The sequence below is a fragment of the Microtus ochrogaster genome, chromosome 5 (assembly GCF_000317375.1).
Source record: "Microtus ochrogaster isolate Prairie Vole_2 chromosome 5, MicOch1.0, whole genome shotgun sequence".
NCBI lineage: Eukaryota > Metazoa > Chordata > Mammalia > Rodentia > Cricetidae > Microtus > Microtus ochrogaster.
In genome coordinates this window covers 36,423,558-36,442,020 of record NC_022012.1, presented here as the reverse complement: position 1 = coordinate 36,442,020, position 18,463 = coordinate 36,423,558, and the positions used below count along the sequence as shown (strand labels likewise).

At 49.1% G+C, this 18,463-nt stretch overlaps 1 protein-coding gene across 2 annotated transcripts in view; it reads left to right on the top strand.

Annotated features, from left to right (window-relative positions):
• Positions 1-18,463, top strand: part of Grik4 (glutamate ionotropic receptor kainate type subunit 4) — a 304,308-nt gene that overhangs the window by 241,160 nt on the left and 44,685 nt on the right. The window lies entirely within an intron of this gene.

The following is an 18,463-nucleotide window of genomic DNA, read 5'->3' as shown; positions in this document are numbered from 1 at the left end:
ATGACAATTTCAAGTGTCAGCCTTTATCTAACTCTCTGAGACAGATTCTCTGTTATTCACTGCAGCAGGCCCATAGCTGGTTTGTCTGTGAGCTTTTGGGTGCTCTCTTCTCCCCATCTCTCATCTCCCTGTAGGGGTGCACTAGGGTTATAGATACACACACTGCTGCTATGCCTGACTTTTCCCTTGCCTGTGTCAACCAAATCCCCGTAATAACCGAATGTTCCTGTGAGGAAACGATGTCACCAAACAGCTGAGGAACTAAAGCAAACTCACATGGGGAGTGACGAGTCTGGGAGAGTATGGACGAGGTGCGGTGGTGGGTCAGGGGAAAGTACGCCAAGGCAGTGACAACTGCACAGAGGAGAAGAGAGCCTGTGCTCATCTGATTTCACTTGCTGTGGCTTTGGATACCCATCGTAAACCATGGGTCTGAAAATATAAAATGCCAGAAATAAGTCATTCACAAATCTTAGCTTGCGTGTCATTATGGATAGCATAATAAAATCTCATCTCGTGTGTCCTTGTTGGTTAGGAGATGAGTCATCTTTGTGCTTTGCGTATCCACACTGTATATGCTTACCCCCCCTTAGTCACTAGCAGTCATCTAGATTATGAACTGTCTAAAATGCTGGCATTCCTGTTGCCTTTAGCTCCTTATTTTACTTAACAATGTCCCCAAAGCACAACAGTAGTGAGACTGGTAATTCAAATGTGTCCTAGATACACCTTTTCATAAAATACTCCCCATAGGTGAGTGGGAAAAACTCTCAACTTAATAAGGAAAAAATATTGCATTCTGTGATGGCTAAGATCTATGGCAAGAGTGAACCCTTTGTCTTTGTGACTACGAAGGAGGAAAGAAATTGAAGGGTAGTTTTGTTCTTGTACCTCAAGCTGCAAAAGTTACAGCCGCAGTCTGTGATGGAGGCTTAGTGGGGATGAGAAAACACTGTGGGGCTCGGGATTCTGCACTGTTCAGGCACCTGATGCATGTCTAGGGATGGGCTGCTCTCAGCTAAGCTGCAGATAGTGGAGGAATCAAGAAGGATCATCTGGGTAGAAAGATGTCCTAGGTACAGTGGATGCTGAGGTTCATTTAGTACCATGTTCTTGGCTCTGGCCAGCCGTTATCAGGCTAAGAAGAGACATAAAGGATAGGTTATATTCAGAAGCTGGTTGAGATAGGATTCCTTACGTTTGGGTACGTAAACTACGTTCAAACAGCTGGTGGAAGCTCCTGACTGAAGAGTGAGCATTGTCTCAGTTAGGGTTTCTGTTGCTGTGACAGGACACCATGACCAGAAGGCCAGTTGGGAGGGAGAGGATTTATTTGGCTTCAGCATTGCCACTGCTTATCACTGAAGGAAGTCAGGGCAGGAACTCAAACAGGCAGGATTCTGGGGGCAGGAGCTGATGCAGTAGCCATGGAGGGGAGATGCTTACTGGCTTGCTTCCCATGGCTTGCTCAGCCTGCCACCTTATAGAACTCAGGACCAGCAGCCCAGAGATGGCACCACTTGCCTTGAACTGGGCCTTCCCCCATTGATCACTAAATGAGAAAATGCCTTACAGCTGGATCTCAAGGAGGCATTTCCTCTCATGACTCTACCTTACGTCAAGTTGACACACAAAGTCACCGAAGACAGGCAGTGAGTTTATTGTACTTAGAGGAGAATGACAACTTAACTTTGGTCCAGAGGTTACCTGGCAGGGGAGAGGATGGATACCATGGACACATCCTTTCATTAGACAGATACCCAGCACTTCAGGAAGATGACACAGACCTGAACGAAGCAATACCCAAGATGCCCTAGAGTCACAGAGTGCACAGAAATTTCAAACTTTGGATCTCAAACCTAGTAAACAGGGAGATGCTTCCATTTCATGGCATGAGTTAAGGTTGTCCTGCCTCTCAAAGGGAAGAGGAATGAGTTGGATGGCCCAGAAAGCACTTTCTGGCTTTCTGGAATGCTTTCTTATTGTGTGTGCCAAATGTGTCCCCGCTTGCAAACCACGAGGACCTGGGAAGGGAGGTGGTCCATTTTCCTTTTGCTTGATTTATTATCCACAGACAGCTGGACTAGTGAATTAAAGGGCTTGGGGCATGAACTACATCTAGGGCCACACATACCTTCCACTTCCCTCCCCCACCCAGGCTTCCCTGAGTGGCACTGTCTCATTTGAATTCTCCAGAGACTGTTTTAGGGTATTCAAGTCCTTTCAGGTGTACTTGATTAAAAGGTAATTAAAACCGTTCATGCCTGCTTCAACTCTGTTTCTTCTGAATGATGGTGTAGTTGCTGGCATGCACACGGCTTTCTCAACTTTCCCACCATCAGAAATGAGGGCTTCATTCTGCAGAAGACCACAGCAGGGGCCCCCAGAGCCCCTGGTTTTGGTGGAAGTTCATTCATGAGCTTTCAGAACTTTCTCCCACTCTGCTTCCTCTGGCACAGTCACAGAATAGAGTGGGGTTACCTCTACCCAGACATTTGGTCACCTCTCTTCCTAGCCCAAATCTGAACAACAGAGGGGAGAGGGATTGGCATCTCTTGACAGGGTCAAGTGCATCTCTTGACAAGATCAAAAAATAGCACACACATCTGTATGTGCCTAGGAGGCAGGAATTATTACCCTGTTCCACAAATGGAAACTTGGGGAGTTCCATAATGAACCCACATCTGGGCACACATCATGTGGTCAGAGCTCAGATCCATACCCTCCTCATTCCCCAGTCTCATGTCCTTCCCATTGCACCATGGGAACGTGAGAAGTGGTGACCGTGACTCAGAATGACTTGAGTAGTAATTTCCTGTCCTCTGTATCTGCTTGCTAGGATGGAGGGAAAGGAATAGACTGGTCTAGGACCATCAGCGAGGCAGCTCTCAGGGATCTGAGTGACATTTGATTGACACTTATGCCTGTAACCCTGTATCTAGAAAGTGGGGTACTGTGGTCTGAATGCAAAATGCCCCCCACAGGCTGGGGTGTTTTAACTCTTGATCCCCACCTGCTAGTGCTGTCCTGGGAGGTTGCAGGACCTGGAGATGTGGAGTCTAAGTGGAATAAGTGTATCGTTAGTGGTGGCCTTTGAAGATGATATCCAGACTTTGTGGTGTTATTCTCTGATTCCTGGCTAGTTAGGATGTGAGAAGCAACAGCCTTGTGTTCCTGCCACCAAGCCTTCCAAACCATGATGGACTCTACTCTCTGAAACTGTGAACTGAAATAAACCTCCTTCCCTTAAGTGGCCTCTGTCAGGGATTTTGTCACAGTAGTGAGAAAGCAAGCAGCCTGGGTGGTTCTGTCATGAGCCACCACCCTCGCAGACAGACAGAGGAAATAGAGCCCTGAATGACTAATGGCTGGAAATAGATACCTTTTCTCTGGGAATTTCCTACTGGAAGGGCAGCCCAACCCCTACTTTAATGGGGTAAGCGATGTAGAGAAGGACTGAAGAATAGGAGCAGGAAGCTGTCTAACGAGAGACCATGGTCTGGCAGGTCCTGGAGGGAAAGCATGGTTTCCCCATGCATGTTGATCTCCTTACATGAACATGAAACACAGTCAAAGCACCACTAGGTTGGCAAGACAAGGTGCCAGGTGTCGTGGGACAAGTCCTTCCTCTGCATTCTAGGGAGAACTTTCATTGGCAGGTTTATAGCTACCAGGCTGTCAGGCCAAGGGTCTGACGAGAAAGCATTCTGGGGATCAGTAAACAGACTAATTGGATGCCTAGTTTGCATCTGTCACTGTAGTAGGGCCTTGGAGAAAAGGTGAGGGTCCTGCCTCTGGAAACTCACAAGGAGGAGAACTATCTATCCATCACATAGACAAAATCCATACGGCTGTGAGTACTTGCCAGAAAAGCCCAAACTACTGGATGAGGCCGAGTAGATATTGTTATGAGAATAAACACAGCTTGAACCTTCATTGCCCAGAAAACGGGCAGGACCTGACTGTGGAGATTGAGGCCTAGAGAAGGCAGGCAGGTTTGAGGGAAGGCCTTAGGGTCAGGTCTGTGGGTCTTTAGAATCCTGTGGGTGCTCATTTCCCACCGAAGGTGTTGATAGGATAAATTGGAAGGGGCTTGCATTTGGCTTAGGTTGGGAGCTACCTCAGCTGTTTGAGACTGGGAACTTCTCCAAACCCCAGGGGGCCTGGAGGCAGCCTGGAAAATGTATCAGAGAGTCTCTTCACTGGGATTATGTCTGTCTTCCCCACTGAGTGCCAGCTCTTAAGGGGATAGAAGGGTCTGTAGAAGAAATGAGAATGTGATAATTAAGGCCCCCAAAGCCTTGAAAGGGGTAACTTGCTGCTAAACAGAGGAGACGGGCAGTGGGGATTGATCTTGGGGCAGGAGCAAGAAAGGGAGCTGAGACAGTAGTGCCATGGTCTCCTCTAAGGATACCCTTGTCCCAGTCCTCTACCCACACGGCAGAGGTGAGTGTGTCACCCGAATACAGAATCCCCTGTGTACTAGGTCGAGCCTGATGTCATACATGTTTCTGAGGCAAACAGGGACTTAGACTCTGTCTTGGTCCCCAAAGCACTTTCTCATTCACCAACCAGCCTTACAAATTCCGCTTCTGGTTGCTCCCTCAGCCTGTTTCAGGGGTTACTAACCACGGTCCTTGTACTCTTCCTTCCCAAGAGTCATATGTGATTCCTGAAGCTATGTCCTTACAGGGTCTGCTTATGAACTTCCACCCTGGGTCAATCAATACTACCTGTCCCTAGATATATTGATTCAATCCTGATTGCGGCTTAAAGCTGAATTCCACGTAGTTCACATTCTACAAACATAGAACCTCGAAACACCGCTATGCCAGTTATATATTGTCCAAGGGGTGAATATGATCCCCAACCCAGCCAATGCTCTAGGTTCATCCATCACGTCCTCTGGTGTGGAGTTGTATCTATCTGTAGTAGATTTTCTTCCTTTGAAAGTGCCTGAAGTCTGTGAAGCCTGATTCCCAAAATTCTGCTGGGAAGGTCCACTTTTTAATATTCATATTATTACCCTATTCCATGGGGAATTAGGCGCAGTATATAATATGAAGCCATAGCATGAGATATGTGCAAAGTGGGATCGTATACCTAATTTACGGGAGCAGAAAAGAAAGCAAGCCATTAAGCTGGAGGGAGCCGGGCAAGGTTTTAGAGCAGAGCTGATGAAAACCAGAGCCATTGTTTATTGAACACCTAGTACCCGCAGGTATTTTTAATGAATCATTTCCTCTCTACATAATGATCTTGCAATATAAATATTATTACTCATATCTTCTAACAGAGAAGCGGAGGTTAATTTCAGTTTACCAGAGAGTCTACCTCCAAGTCACACAGCTAACAGAGTGATTGATCTTGACTTCTGTTCTCAAACTGTGGCCCTTGCACTAGAAGCGCCAACTCCCCCTTGTCCTTGCTGGACATCCAAATTCTCATGCCCTATCCGAACTTTCTGAGTGAGAGACGTGGAGCAAGGACATCAGCCTATGAGTTAACAGCCCCACTCCGTGAGTGTGTTGCACGCTCTAGCTGGAGAAGTGCTGGTCCTCAGTCCAGCTGAGCCCAACCTATCCATCCAATTGACAGTCCTGGGCACGAGATGTTCTTGAGCACAGCTGGACCATGGCAGCAATGTTTTCCAAGTTAAAATGAACTGTGTTTGTTTTTTATTGTTGTGTTGTTTTTAGGGTTTGTTTTTTTTTTTTTTTTTGCTTTTTTTGTTGTTGTTTTGCTTTTCAGGACAGGGTTTCTCTGTGTAACCACCCTGGCTGTCCTGGAACTAGCTCTCTAAACCAGGCTGGCATTGAACTCACCTGATCCGCCTGCCTCTGCCTCCCAAATGCAGGAACTAAAGTAAAGGCAGCAACCCCACACCCCAGTTCAGTGCTCAGTGATTGAATGTGTTAAGAACAGGGAGGTGGGGGTGAAGTGAAGAGTCCAGCCTTACTCCTGGTCTCTATTTTGGACGGCAGAGGGTGGGAAATCCTGTCAGAGTGTGCGGTAAAGAGATGCTGTAGATCAGCCATGAGGAGTAGATGCCCTGAGTACAGCAGCCAGCAAGGAGGGCAAGGAAGGCAGTGAGCAAGCAGCGTGGGCTCCTGTTCTGAAGCTGTCATCCAGAGGAGGTGGCAGTGCGCTGGGAAGACTGTGTTCATAGCTCCTCACGCCACCCTTTCCCTGCTGGCCTCCAGTGGACCTGAAAAGTCGCTGCATGCATTCCTTTCCTCATTGCCATTAAAAATACCTGGCCTAATTAATGCCTTGGAGAAGGATCTGCTGTAGTTTATGGTGGTGGGGAAGGGATGGAGGACTGGCTCCACAGTGGCAGGAGAATGTGGAGAAGCCTCGCACACCCTGGCAGTACAGGAAGCGGAGAGCTTGGGCCAGGACTAGAGGCAGATATAAAACCTTCCAGGCTAGTCCCCCATGTCCCAGTTCTGGCAACAGTTGTCAGAACTGCTCAAATATCCCAGCTTTCCTTTTCCCAGTGGGAGGGACCTCAGCCATTAAATCTGCTATGGTGGCTCCCTGCTCTGTTCAGAAGGCCACTCCTGCCCATCCCTCGCTTCCCTGTGAGTCCCAAATGTTTCCTTTCCGTTGTCCTTGCCAGTGCTGGTTCTGTGCTTGCTTTTTGCAGGCTTGGTTTCCAGGGCCCACAGGTTCTGGAAAGAATCATGATGTGCTCTAGGAGCCTGATTCACATACGGGATTTCTTGGTGTTCTGTGCTTGTCAGGAGCACCCGATCTCACACACACACACACACACACACACACACACACACACACACACACACACACATGCATGTGCATTAACATGTAGTCAGACTTGGATTGGTGGTACCTGTGGTAATGTTGTCACCTATAGGAGCAGCCATCCCCCAAATCCCACAAGACTAGGGATCTTTCCCTGTCTTTCAGAGCCCTTACCTAGGTCCCCAGCTCCCTGTCAAGTCTCTGCCTACACCTACATATGCATTTGCTATCCAGGCACGGGGAAGAAATAAGTTTGAGTCCCTTGAGAGAGCAGCATGTGGTTGGGTCAATGAATTTGAGCTGCTAGGGAAAGCGCTATTGGCTTTTGCCAGGCAAGTTCCTACTCAAATCCAGGAGACATACTGAGCAACCTGCTGTGTCCCAGATGGCAGTGGAATGTGGCTGCCAGAGAGGTGGGAGAGCAAGACCAAGGGTCTGCAGGAACAGTAGGCGTGCATTGCACCCAAGATCAGTCTGGCCAGTCATCAAAACGGGAAGAGTAGGAGGAAATAAAGAAGCAAGACTTGGCCTTGGAATCCCCACAGGAGTGGCCCTCAGCAGAGGCCACATTCCTGGCACTCACAGGTATAGACAGAGGAAAGAAGCAGGGTTTCAAGATTGAAACCTGCATCTGAATAAGAGCAATGGAGTTTATGGAGCACTTATCGGGGCTGGGCCTTGTCTATTCCCTCAGTCGATCCTCACGACAAACCCAGAGAGTGGGAAAGTGTTATCATTCACTATATACTTATGGGGACATATGTCAATGAGGCTAAGTGACCAGCCCCAGGGGCCCTGACAGCTCTCTGGCCTATTGTCAGGTAGGACCAGGGAGCAGTTCACACATGCTGCTGGGAGCATCACCTGTCTTCTCTGGTTCTGAGAAGACTCCACTAGGTTGGGGACAGAGAGTCCTGTGGGGGCAGGGGAAGTAACTGCAGCTCCTAGAGAAGAGACCAGGCTCCCCCGGGGCTTTGCTGGATGCTCACAGCAGGCAGAGTTGGCTCCTGCCAGCTTCGCACAGACTGTTCAACTGTTCAGACCAGATGCAGGATCTGGACTGTCTCCAGGTAAGATTCCAGTTGTTCACTTTGCCTCATCTTTAGAAGTTACCAGATGTTAAGCAGAAACACACCACACCTGCATTTACCTCTCCGTCCCCATGCGAAGTCAACAGGGAAGGGCTTGGCACAATGAGTGACACCCCCACCGTCCTCTTTCTTCTCACTGGCGTTTACCTTATAGAGCCAATGTGTCCCTCGTCACATATGTCTCTGTTGTACCTGGGTAAACCTGTCAATTTTAAAGAGAAAAAGATGGGTCTACAGAGTCGTCTCAGCGGGTAAGAGTGACTACTGCCCCAGCCGTGAAGACCAGAATTGCAGATCTCAGCACCTAGGAAACAAACTGGATGTCCCATAAATGCCTATACATGGGGTACCTTCAGGTGGGCCAGAGACAATAGAAACGCGAGCGTGTTTCCACATGAGTGAATAGTGAGTAGCGTAGTAGTGTGTTGGTTTCCCAAGTTCAGGGAGACAGACACAGACTCTGCCTCAAAGGAACACAGGGTGCGGTAGCAAAGGACACCCAGTGCTCTTTTCTGGCTGCACACATGCCCAGGTGTGCACACCTGCACACACACATATGCATGCACAAAGAGACATTCACACACCTACAGAATATGTAAATCTTTACAATTTTGTTGATTTGGATTTACAGAAAGCTGTCCAGGCTGTGAATCAGCTTGAGGAACTTTGACTAGGGTGTGTCTAGGTAACCAATGCCGTTATCAACGCCTCAAAGGTCCCCTACAGTTCCTTGCCATTTTCTTCTGCTCTCTACTCTCTACATCCTTCCTCTTACAGGCTGCCACTGTCCCAACTTCACAGCACATAGCAGTGCACGGGGAGCCTCCTTTTCATTGACTCTAATTAGTACGTTATCAATGCAGTATAGGTAGAGGTAAATAAATAAATAAGTATAAAGGCAGTCACAGTACAACCTGAGCATCACAGCTCTGCATGTGGACTTCTTTGCCAAGAAGGTGTGTCATCTCTCTGAAGGAGACCAAGCCCACTTGCTCATCCAGAAAGAGAGAGAAGGATTTCCCACAATGTCCCAGTGTTCTTCCAAAGTCTGTGGGGGCCCTTGGGAGATGCCTGCTGCCTTTGTTCATGCAAGGACCAATTTGAAATGAACCCCGGGGGACATCCTTCATTTGAGCAGACTGGCCATGCCAGTTGCTCTTTCCTGGTAGCTCAGTTGCCTATCTCTGAGGCAAGCCATTGGAAGGAAAGAAGGGCCCCCAAGGCCCCCACAGTCTCTGGGAGCAGGGAGATCTCTGGGTGCTTTCTGTGGTGCTTACAACAGTGGGTGATAGTTCATTTCACCCCCCCTAATGAAAGCAGTTCTGTCTCAAATCCCTGAATCACAGCACTCTTAATTACAGGCCTGGCAGTAGGAAGGACACTGAAGGCTGCTACCCTGTGCTGCCAGGCCTGCCAGAGCCCCAGAGCCTCGGAAGCTGCCTGCAGGAGCTCGTCTGATCATGCTTTCCAGGCCCTGGGTAGGCCGAGATCCCGTGTGACAGGGTGACAGAAGAGGGCAGACACAGTTAGCTCAGGAATGGCTGTGCTCACAGTTAGGGCCGCAGTCCTGAGCACTCATGAGGCCAGTCAGTCTTGCTGAATGTCAGCCCCCCTTCCCCACCCCCTGCCTCCCAGACCTTAACCAACAGGGCTGGGATACTAACAAAAGGAGAGGGCCCACAGCTGGGAATTTAGTGTCTCTAAGCACATAGCCCGATTGGAGATACCATCTCCATGTGGATTGAACAGAGCATCAGCAAGGGGGCAGTTAGATGTGCTGGGCTGGCTCAGATGGTAGAGGGCCTGCCTAGCATGCAGGAGCCCCTGAGTTCTTTCTCAAGCCTGCAGAAACCAAGTGCAATGCCACACGCTTGGTGCTCGGGAGGCTCAGAACTAAAAGTTACCCTTGGCTGCATACTGAGTTTAAGGGTAGGTTGGGTTACCTGAGATCCTGTCTGAAAGGAAAGCGGGGTGGGGGAAGACAAACAAGTGTGTTATCCTGAAAACTCAAAAGAGGCTTCTATTGTTAGTCCATGAGTTGTGTGAATTAGGGCCTTCTTCAGAGCGCCAGGTGTGGTAACATTGGCCTTGGTGGCCATGTGAGAAAGTCACCTCCAATGAGGCCCAAACTCTGGCCGCTGTTTCTTTTCCACACCGCTATGACATAAACAATGTGCAGTGTATATAATGCATATTGATTTTCCAATCATGAGATTTCTTTGCCTTCTTCAAAATTTACATTGGATTTTCTAAAGCAATCACTTTAATAAATGAAATGAAAGCTTAGGCTTTAAGCTACAATCAAGTTGTAGCAGCTCTCTCTTCTGCGGTGGTGTATCCTATCCCAGGCACTGTCCTGGCTGCTTTCTGTGCATTCGTTCATTTAACCTTTACAATATATTTATGGAATATATAATATCTCTGTTCCTGGTTTCCCCATGGGGAAACCGAGGCACGGAGATTCCAAGTAACTGGCATATAATTGCATGGCCAGGATCTAGTTACACTGGCCCTAGAGGTTCTATCCAGAGCCTCTATGCTTACGTTGCCCTCACTGAGAGCTGAGATGAGAAACTCATTGTTTGGACTCTTCCTTCAGGCGTCCACCCATTTGTACTGTGACCACAGCCATTCAGCAAGTACTTCCGGAGTGTTGGTCATAGGCTAGGCATGTTTGTAGACACGGCCGAGATTGTAGATGACACACAGGGATCCCTTGCCTCCTGGAACTATCATTCTTCATGAGCATCAGGTAGCTTGATAACTAGCAAGGACATTTTAGATCATGGTTCTCACATGAAGAATAAGAAATGGAGTAATTAGTCCAAAGGGCTGGGAGTGGCCTGTTCAGTGGGCATCCAGAGACTGCTGTACAGTGGTAAATTGCTTGCCATGCAAGCCTGAGGACCTGAGTATGACCCCGCCCCCCAGACCCACATAAAGTCAGGCATGCTACGATGCATCTGTCACCCCAGCACTCCTGTGGTATCATGGGAGGCAGAGACAGCCCAGCATCCATAGCATGGAACAACAAAAAGACCTTTCTGGTTAACTTCCTGCTGCTGTGATAAACACCATGACAGAGAAGCAATCCAAGGAGGAAAGGGTTTATGTCCACTTACAACTCCCAGGTTACAATCCAGCATTGGGGGAAATCAGAGCAGGAACTCAAAGCAGGAGCCTAGAGGCAGGAACTGAAGCAGAGGCCAAGAAGGAACGCTCATTGGCTCGCTTCCTGGCTTTTGTCCAGCTAACTTTCATGTTATAGCCCAGAACCACCTGCCAAGGGATGATAGCACTACAGTGGATTGGGCCCTCTTAGAGCATCAATCAAGAATCAAGACTGATGGAGGCAATACCTGGTGTTCCCTCTACTCAGGTCTGTCTAGGCTTATGTCAGCTTGGTAAAATCTAATCAGCACAGAGACCCTGTCTCACAATTTGTAAGGCAGGACTGGTCCCCAAGGTTGTCCTCTGCCCTCCACACACTTGCCATGACACTCATATGCCCACACTCACACATGTAAATGCACATACACACATGTACCTCATATTAGAGATAGTGTGTGTGTGTGTGTGTGTGTGTGTGTGTGTGTGTGTGTGTTCGGAGGAAGCAGATGTGTAGTCTGAGGCAGAGTGCAAAGAAATGGCAGAACTTTGGTTCAGGCATATGTCTATCTGACCACAGAGGGCAGGGGTTTGCTGAACAGAACTCTGTAGGGAGACATCAAAAGTTAACACTGTCTTCTCAGCCTCCTCACCCGGCTCAGACCCCTGTGCCCTATGGCTTCACCCTCAAATGATGAGCTGGTCCCTTCTCCCCACAGCCCACAATCTTTCTTCCAATCTGTCCTCTCAGGCCAGTAACAGAGCCCTGTGCCCAGGCAAGTAAATATTTCATGGAGATTTTAATTTAACTCTCAGGGAATCCATCCAACCCTGAGACTAGACTGTCACCTCAAGAAATAGCACCAGGGATGACTTAGACCTAGAGATGACATTGCCACCCCCTCCCCACGAATGCTAATGTGCCTCTGGCTATCACTGTGACATGCAAAGCCCAATGAACAGGCTTGCAAGAGTGGCCAGGGCTTTCTCTGAGCAGGGGCTCAGGAGGACAGGCTTGGGGTAGAGGGAAAATACCTGTACAGGCGCCAAACTGGACACTGTGTGTGTGTGTGTGTCTATACAAGTGCCCCAAACTGGACCCAATTATATTCCCTTATCCTTCACCTCATGTATGATTCTGAAGGAAAGGAAGCACCTTGTCTATCTAGTAGGCAAAGACACCAAACACTTTGCAGGTGCTGTGTGACTGCTGTGCATTCTCTCTGACCAGCACTGGTAGATGGAGTGGGCAGCCAGTCTGATCCTGCACGCAGGAGGACAGTACATGCGTGTCACTATGGAGTTAGTGATGACATCCCCAGACTCATAAGAGGCAGCAGTGGGCATGAGTCCCTGACTCCTTCAGAGTCCTTGCCTCCCTGCTCTGAGACTCCGGTTCCCTGGGCATCTGCATAGATGGGGGTGGAAGGAGAAAGGCGTGTAGCAGGTAAATCATCTCATCTGGATTGGGATGAGACGCTTTATCAATGTACCTGCCTGAGCTGCAGAGGACTTGGAGTGAAGAGACTTGGGGAGCTCGGTTTAGCCACAGAGCAGGCCCCATGGCTGGCCTCCAGACCAGCCCAGGCCTGCCTACTCTGTCCCTTCCAGGAGTGTAATTAGCACCCTGCTGACAATTGCTTGAGCCAGTGTGGTGCTTGGGCTCCCTGCTAATGCTGTCCTGGGTGTTAAGGGGCTCCTGATTAGGGGCGGGTTAGGAAAGGATGTGCACCCTCTAGTGGGGAAACTGGGCCTTCAAGTCCCCTGGCCTGATGAACAGAGACATGTCTCAATCAGGCCAGACTCCAGCATGGGGCCTCCTAAAAAAACATAAGTCCCTCTTATATCAGCCATTTGCTGGAAATCAACCTGGTCAGTAAGAAAGGGCTTGAGCATAGACTGTGTTTAGGGGCTGTCCACCTGCCCCTGAACTATCCTCGCTGTCCTTAGGACCTGATGTGTACCTACTTACAGATACAAAGATGAATCTTTCTAGAAAAGTCTTGTTAATGATCATTTGTTAAGCCCATATGCTAGGCATTGTGCAATCTCTTAGCTTCTTAAGGACCCCAGATTGGCCATTGTATCTCATGTTAAAGTGAGAAGTAGGCATGGGGAAGCCACGAGGACTTCCTATGGTCGCAGAGACGAAAGTGAACCCAGTTCAGTGTGGTGCCAGTGACACAGGCTTATGGTCACAGCAGGGGGAAAGAGAGGACTGGCCTCAAAGTCCGTTTCCTTGTGGATGTCACAAAGAATGCCAGCCCCTCTTCAGAGCCTCAGCCCAACCTTGATTGGAACTCTTTGTGCTCTTCAGAGGTAATCTACCCCAGAGTGAGGACTTCTGGGATGCTCAGCACCGTCTTATTCTGGGCAGCGCTTTCAGAGCCTTCCAGAGATAAGTGTTGCAATTAGAGAATTGAGTAAAGAACTGCCAAGAAAGAAAGGCAGTTGGCATGAGTAGCGGGTGCGGGCTGGGCTCAAAGAGGCGTGGGGAGCTGAGGTGCAGGGGCAAATCACTTCCACGGGGCAGAAGCTGAGGCTCATGTAAAATGGTTAGAAGGAAGAAAGTTCTAGAAGCTGGTCATAGGCAGCACAGCAGAGTTGAGAGAATTTATAAGGTGCTGGGGGCAGCGCACACAATCTGCTCTCGCGGAGAGGTCAGAGAGGAGATGGGGAATGCCTGTTTGCCAACTGGCATCTGTTTCTCCCAGAGGTTTCCAAAGAATGGGGTGATGTGAGGCCTGGGAGGGTCCCCAAATGTACAGAAAAGCACAAAGTCATTTGGAAAAGACCTGAGGGGCTGAGTAGCCAGGGGCCTACTAGCATGCCTGGCACTCACCACGGACTCCAGAACAAAACGCCATGTGTTTCCAGAAGGCCCTTTGAGACTATGCTGACCATCAAGTTCAGTGGCAGCCACATCACTACTACCACCCCAACAGCAGAAGTGGACCAGGCCGTGCTTGTAACTTACTAGCTCCCCCTGCACACACACACACACACACACACACACACACACACACACACACACACTACTGCAGAAGCTGGGCTTCATCACCCTCCTTGACAGACAAGCACACTGAGGCCAAGAGAAGTGAAAAGACGTGTCCAAGGTCACACAGCAAGAGAGTTGACTGAGTCCAGACAGGTCTGCCCACACGGAAGGCTGTCAGCCCCCACACATTGATAAGATAGCGCAGTCCCTACAGTTTGTCCGGGGCTCCTCCACGCAACCATCTCTCTTGACTCACCTTGTCTCCTTAGGCAGTCACGGAACCATTTCATAGTCAGAAAATTTGTTGGGAGAACGCAGGTTAGTCACCAGTGAGAGTTAGGGGCAGCCTGCTGACTGCTCTCTCATCCAGGGAAAACTATAGGTGGAGGAGGCAAGCCAGAACACTAGGAGACCCTGCTGGGTGCAACAGAGATTTTTTTTTCAAAGTAAGGAGGGCAGTGCCTATCTTAAAATGGCAGCGAAAGTAACTGCGCAAACTTTGTCCACTGGGAGGGCCAGGCTGGATGGCTACCAGTGAATGTCCTCATGATTCTCAGGGAACCTCAGGGGAGACTGTGGGCTCAGGCAGCCTGAGCAGATCCCCATCCCTACTGTGAGCTTGCCTATCCTTGTTGCAGGGAGCAGACCCCGCTTGTTGGTTCCTGGCCGCTTAGCCTTGAAGTAATCACACAGAAACTGTATTAATTAAAACACTGCTTGGGCCATTAGCTCTAGTTTCTTACTGTCGGAATCTTACATATTAATTTAACCCATTTCTAGTAATCTGTGTTTCACCAGTTGGCTGCGGCTTACCCGCAAGATTCCAACCTGAGTTTTCTCTGGCGGGGCTACATGGCTTCTCTCTGACATCACCCTTCTTTTCCCCAGCATTCAGTTAATTTTCCCTGCCTACCTCTACTTTTGCCCTATCAGGCCAAGCCAATTTTCTTTATTAATTAATCAATCCTATTCACAATCGCACGTCATTTCCTCCCAGCCCAGGTCCAGATCTCCAGAGAAGTATGGGCCAGTTTGCGGGCTTTGGGCTTTGATAGCAATGTAGCCACTGCATGATCCCCGTTAACTTCCAATGAGGCAAAGGGGGATATGTTTAGGAAGTCACCTCCAAACCAGTTCCTGCCTGGCCCAGCCTTGTAAATTCTACCAACATTCAGGAGATAAAACGGGGGGCATCCCTCAGAGGCAGCATACAAAGGCCTTCAAAGAACTCTTTCAATCATAACTAAGCAAAGGAGTGGGGCCTGGCGCTCAGGGGGAATACAGCCTTGTGTGTGTGTGTTTTCCCCACCACACAGCAGACGTGTGTTCTCTTTTCTTGTCTCTGATCTCAGCCCAACGCTTGGCCTGGTCTGCTTTCCCAGCCCTAGGATGTCAAGTTCAGGCCTGAGCCTCACAGTTTCCTCCCTGACCTTTCCAGATGCAAGGTCCCTGCAGTTGCTGCCCAACCTGGGAGGCAGGTTCCGCCTTCAGCTTCCTGTCCTCATCCATTCCTCACCATTCCAAGCTTTCATCACCTTTTAGGGCAGAATGGGGGCCATTTAAAAGAAGTCACATGATCTCGAACAGGGTGGAAACACCTGGGACTGATAGCTGGGAAACCAGGGAGCTCCCTGACTGAGCCCTTTCCCTTCACAGTTAAGAAGCCTGTTCCTATCAAACAAAAACAAGGAGGTTGGGGCCCAGCTGTGACTAGATCCAGACCATCAGATTCCCCATCCACTGCTCTCTCCCATGGAGAGCATAGCCTTCTGCCCCACCATAAGGCCTCAGACTGGTTGCCATGTGCCTGGGTTCCCGTCAGCCTCTGGCCCTAGCCACTGTAGAGCTGCTGCGGTCCCAGCCCCCTTGTTTGTTAGTGTGTCTTCATGGCACATTATCTCCTCGTCGGAAGGCTGCTTTATAGCATAATGTCTTTTTAACTAAGGTAAAAGAAAATGAACACACATCTTTTGGAATAATCTGATCCCACGTGATCAGGGCTGGCACCCCGGGGTGCTCTGAAGCCAAGGTGGATAATTACTCTTCTATACTGAGTCAATTAAATATAAAAAACAGCCGCCGCCAAGCCTCTTGCCGGTTTCTGTAGCTTGCCACTGCCTCTTCAGTTTCCCTGCCCCCCAACCTCTTCCAGCCTGGGGAGAAAGGAAAGAGAGGGCAAGAGCCCAGAATCAGCTTTGCCAGCCGGAGGCAGTTTTCTATTTGTGGTCCAATTTGGAGAAGTTTGTGACGCTTCGGAAATGGCCTGGATGTACCGGGGCATGCTGTCTCCACCTCCACAGGTGGAGGGAGGAGGGATGTAGCCCATTTCCAGTTCTCTGCCCATATGGACATATGGATTGTTCTGGCATTCATAATGTCTTTGTTGGCCAACATGAGTAAACTTGCAGAATGATTTCCAAATTAGCATCCAAAGTTTGCCCCCTTTAGAGAACAGCTGAGTGTGGACGAAGGAAATCTGGGGTGGTCTCGATTTCCATCGGGCAGTCGATTTGGAGTTCTGAAAAAAAGAAATCACCAGAGAAAGGAACAGAGGCTGAATTTACCCCTTGCTCATTTTGCCATCTTAGTCTAAAAGGTTTAATTAGTGGTGTGTGTGTGTGTGTGTGTGTGTGTGTGTGTGTGTGTGTGCGCACATGTATGCGAGGGCCCACACACATATGTATGTAGTGTATTCATGAGTCTGCAGCTGCATGTGATAGTGTGTGCACATGTGAAGGGCCAGAGGAGGACACTGTCATCTTCTTGTATCATTTTCCCCTTGTTGCCTTGAGGACGGCTTTCTCTCTCTGAACAGGAAGCTTGCTGTTTGGGTGCAGTGAGCTCCTGGAATCCATATGTTTCCACCCCTATCAATATTAGGGTCATAAGAATGCCTGGTTCCCTATGTGGGCACTGTGGATTTAAACCAATGTCCTCATGCTTGCACAGAACAGCAAACACTCTTACGACTGAGCCACTTGTCCAGCTCCAGTCAATCTTCCTGTGTGTGCTTGTATGCACGTGTGTGTGTGTGTGTGTGTGTGTGTGTGTGTGTGTGTGTGTAGAAGTCAACTTTAAGTATTATTTCTTGCGAACTATTCACCTTGATATTCCGGGGCAGGGTCTCTAATTAGTCTAGGACAGTGATCTGTAAGTTTTCCCCTTTAATAAATAACCCTTTTATTAATCATAATTCCAAATTGGTGTGAGATTGTTTTGTGACTTACGTCGACAAGTTTGGAACTTACCAGTTAGGCTAAGCTGTCCAGATAGTGAGCCCCAGACACATGCCAGGGCATGGCTGCAGGTGCACTGGGATCACAAGCGTGCACCACCAGCACCAGCTTTTTAAGCATGGGTACAGGGTTCATTCAGATCCCCAACTTGCACAGCAGCACTTTGTCGGCTGAGCAGTCTCCCCAGTGCCCTGTCTTCACGCTTACTTCAGTTCCTTCACTCCAATCGTTTGAACTCTTGCCCCTCCCCTGCCTGGTTCTCAGGCAGGTCTGTGCTCCTGTTCTACAGTACACATGCCCTCAGGCATAGCCTTGCACCTGCAGGCCTTTGAGGCTGCCTTCCTGGCTTTGCACTCAGCTCACAAGCTGAATCCAAGGCCGTGCCACTGTCACTGAGGGGCTGAGGGGCTGAAAGGCCCCAAGAAAAAGCCTTTAAAGAGTCCCCCAAATGAAGATGCTGACAATCTTCTAATCAAACCCCACTCTGTCACCCGAGGGCTGATTCACTGGGTAGCAGTCATCAACACTCTCACAGAAACATGGGATGAGCCACTCACATCTCCCCTTCTTCATTAAAATCCCCTCTCATCTGCACTCCAGTTTCTCTGAAGGGTGGCTCTACTTGATTAGGGGCTAAGCTTGCTAACCTGGGCTGGGGCATGAATTGAGAATGGAAGGCTGGCAAGAAACTGTTGAAAGTGAAACTTGATGATAGATTTACCCCTCCCAAGCACGAGTTCCATCAGCATCTGTGTGAGGTACGATCCTCATTGCTGCAACCAAGCCCCCTTCCTCCCCCCAGCAACAACCTGCAGGAGCAGAGGTTCATTTCGGCTCACGGTTCGGAGGAAACAATCCATCATGGAGAGGAAAGCACGGTAGAAAGCGCCTCTGTCCATGGCTGCACAATGGTTGCAGTGTGACTTTCCCTCACATCTCTCTTATCCAGAAGGTGAGAGAGAGACTGTCCCCAGGCTGCCAAACTCTAACCTCAAAACTCCACCATTCTGGCCTTGTCTTTGATCTAGTCCCCAAAGGTTCCAAAATGTTCTTTAACCTCCCTACACCACCAGAGACTATATATTCAAACATGGGAGCCCATGTTCTCACATGCAAAGCATAACAACATCCTACTTTCTTGCAATAGTATAGCAGTCATTGAGTGTGTGTGCACACACATGCATACTCTGTGTACCCACACCCACTCAGGATGAATGGACTTGTGAACACTCACTTTTCTTCCTGCTTGTGAGGAAATATATGAA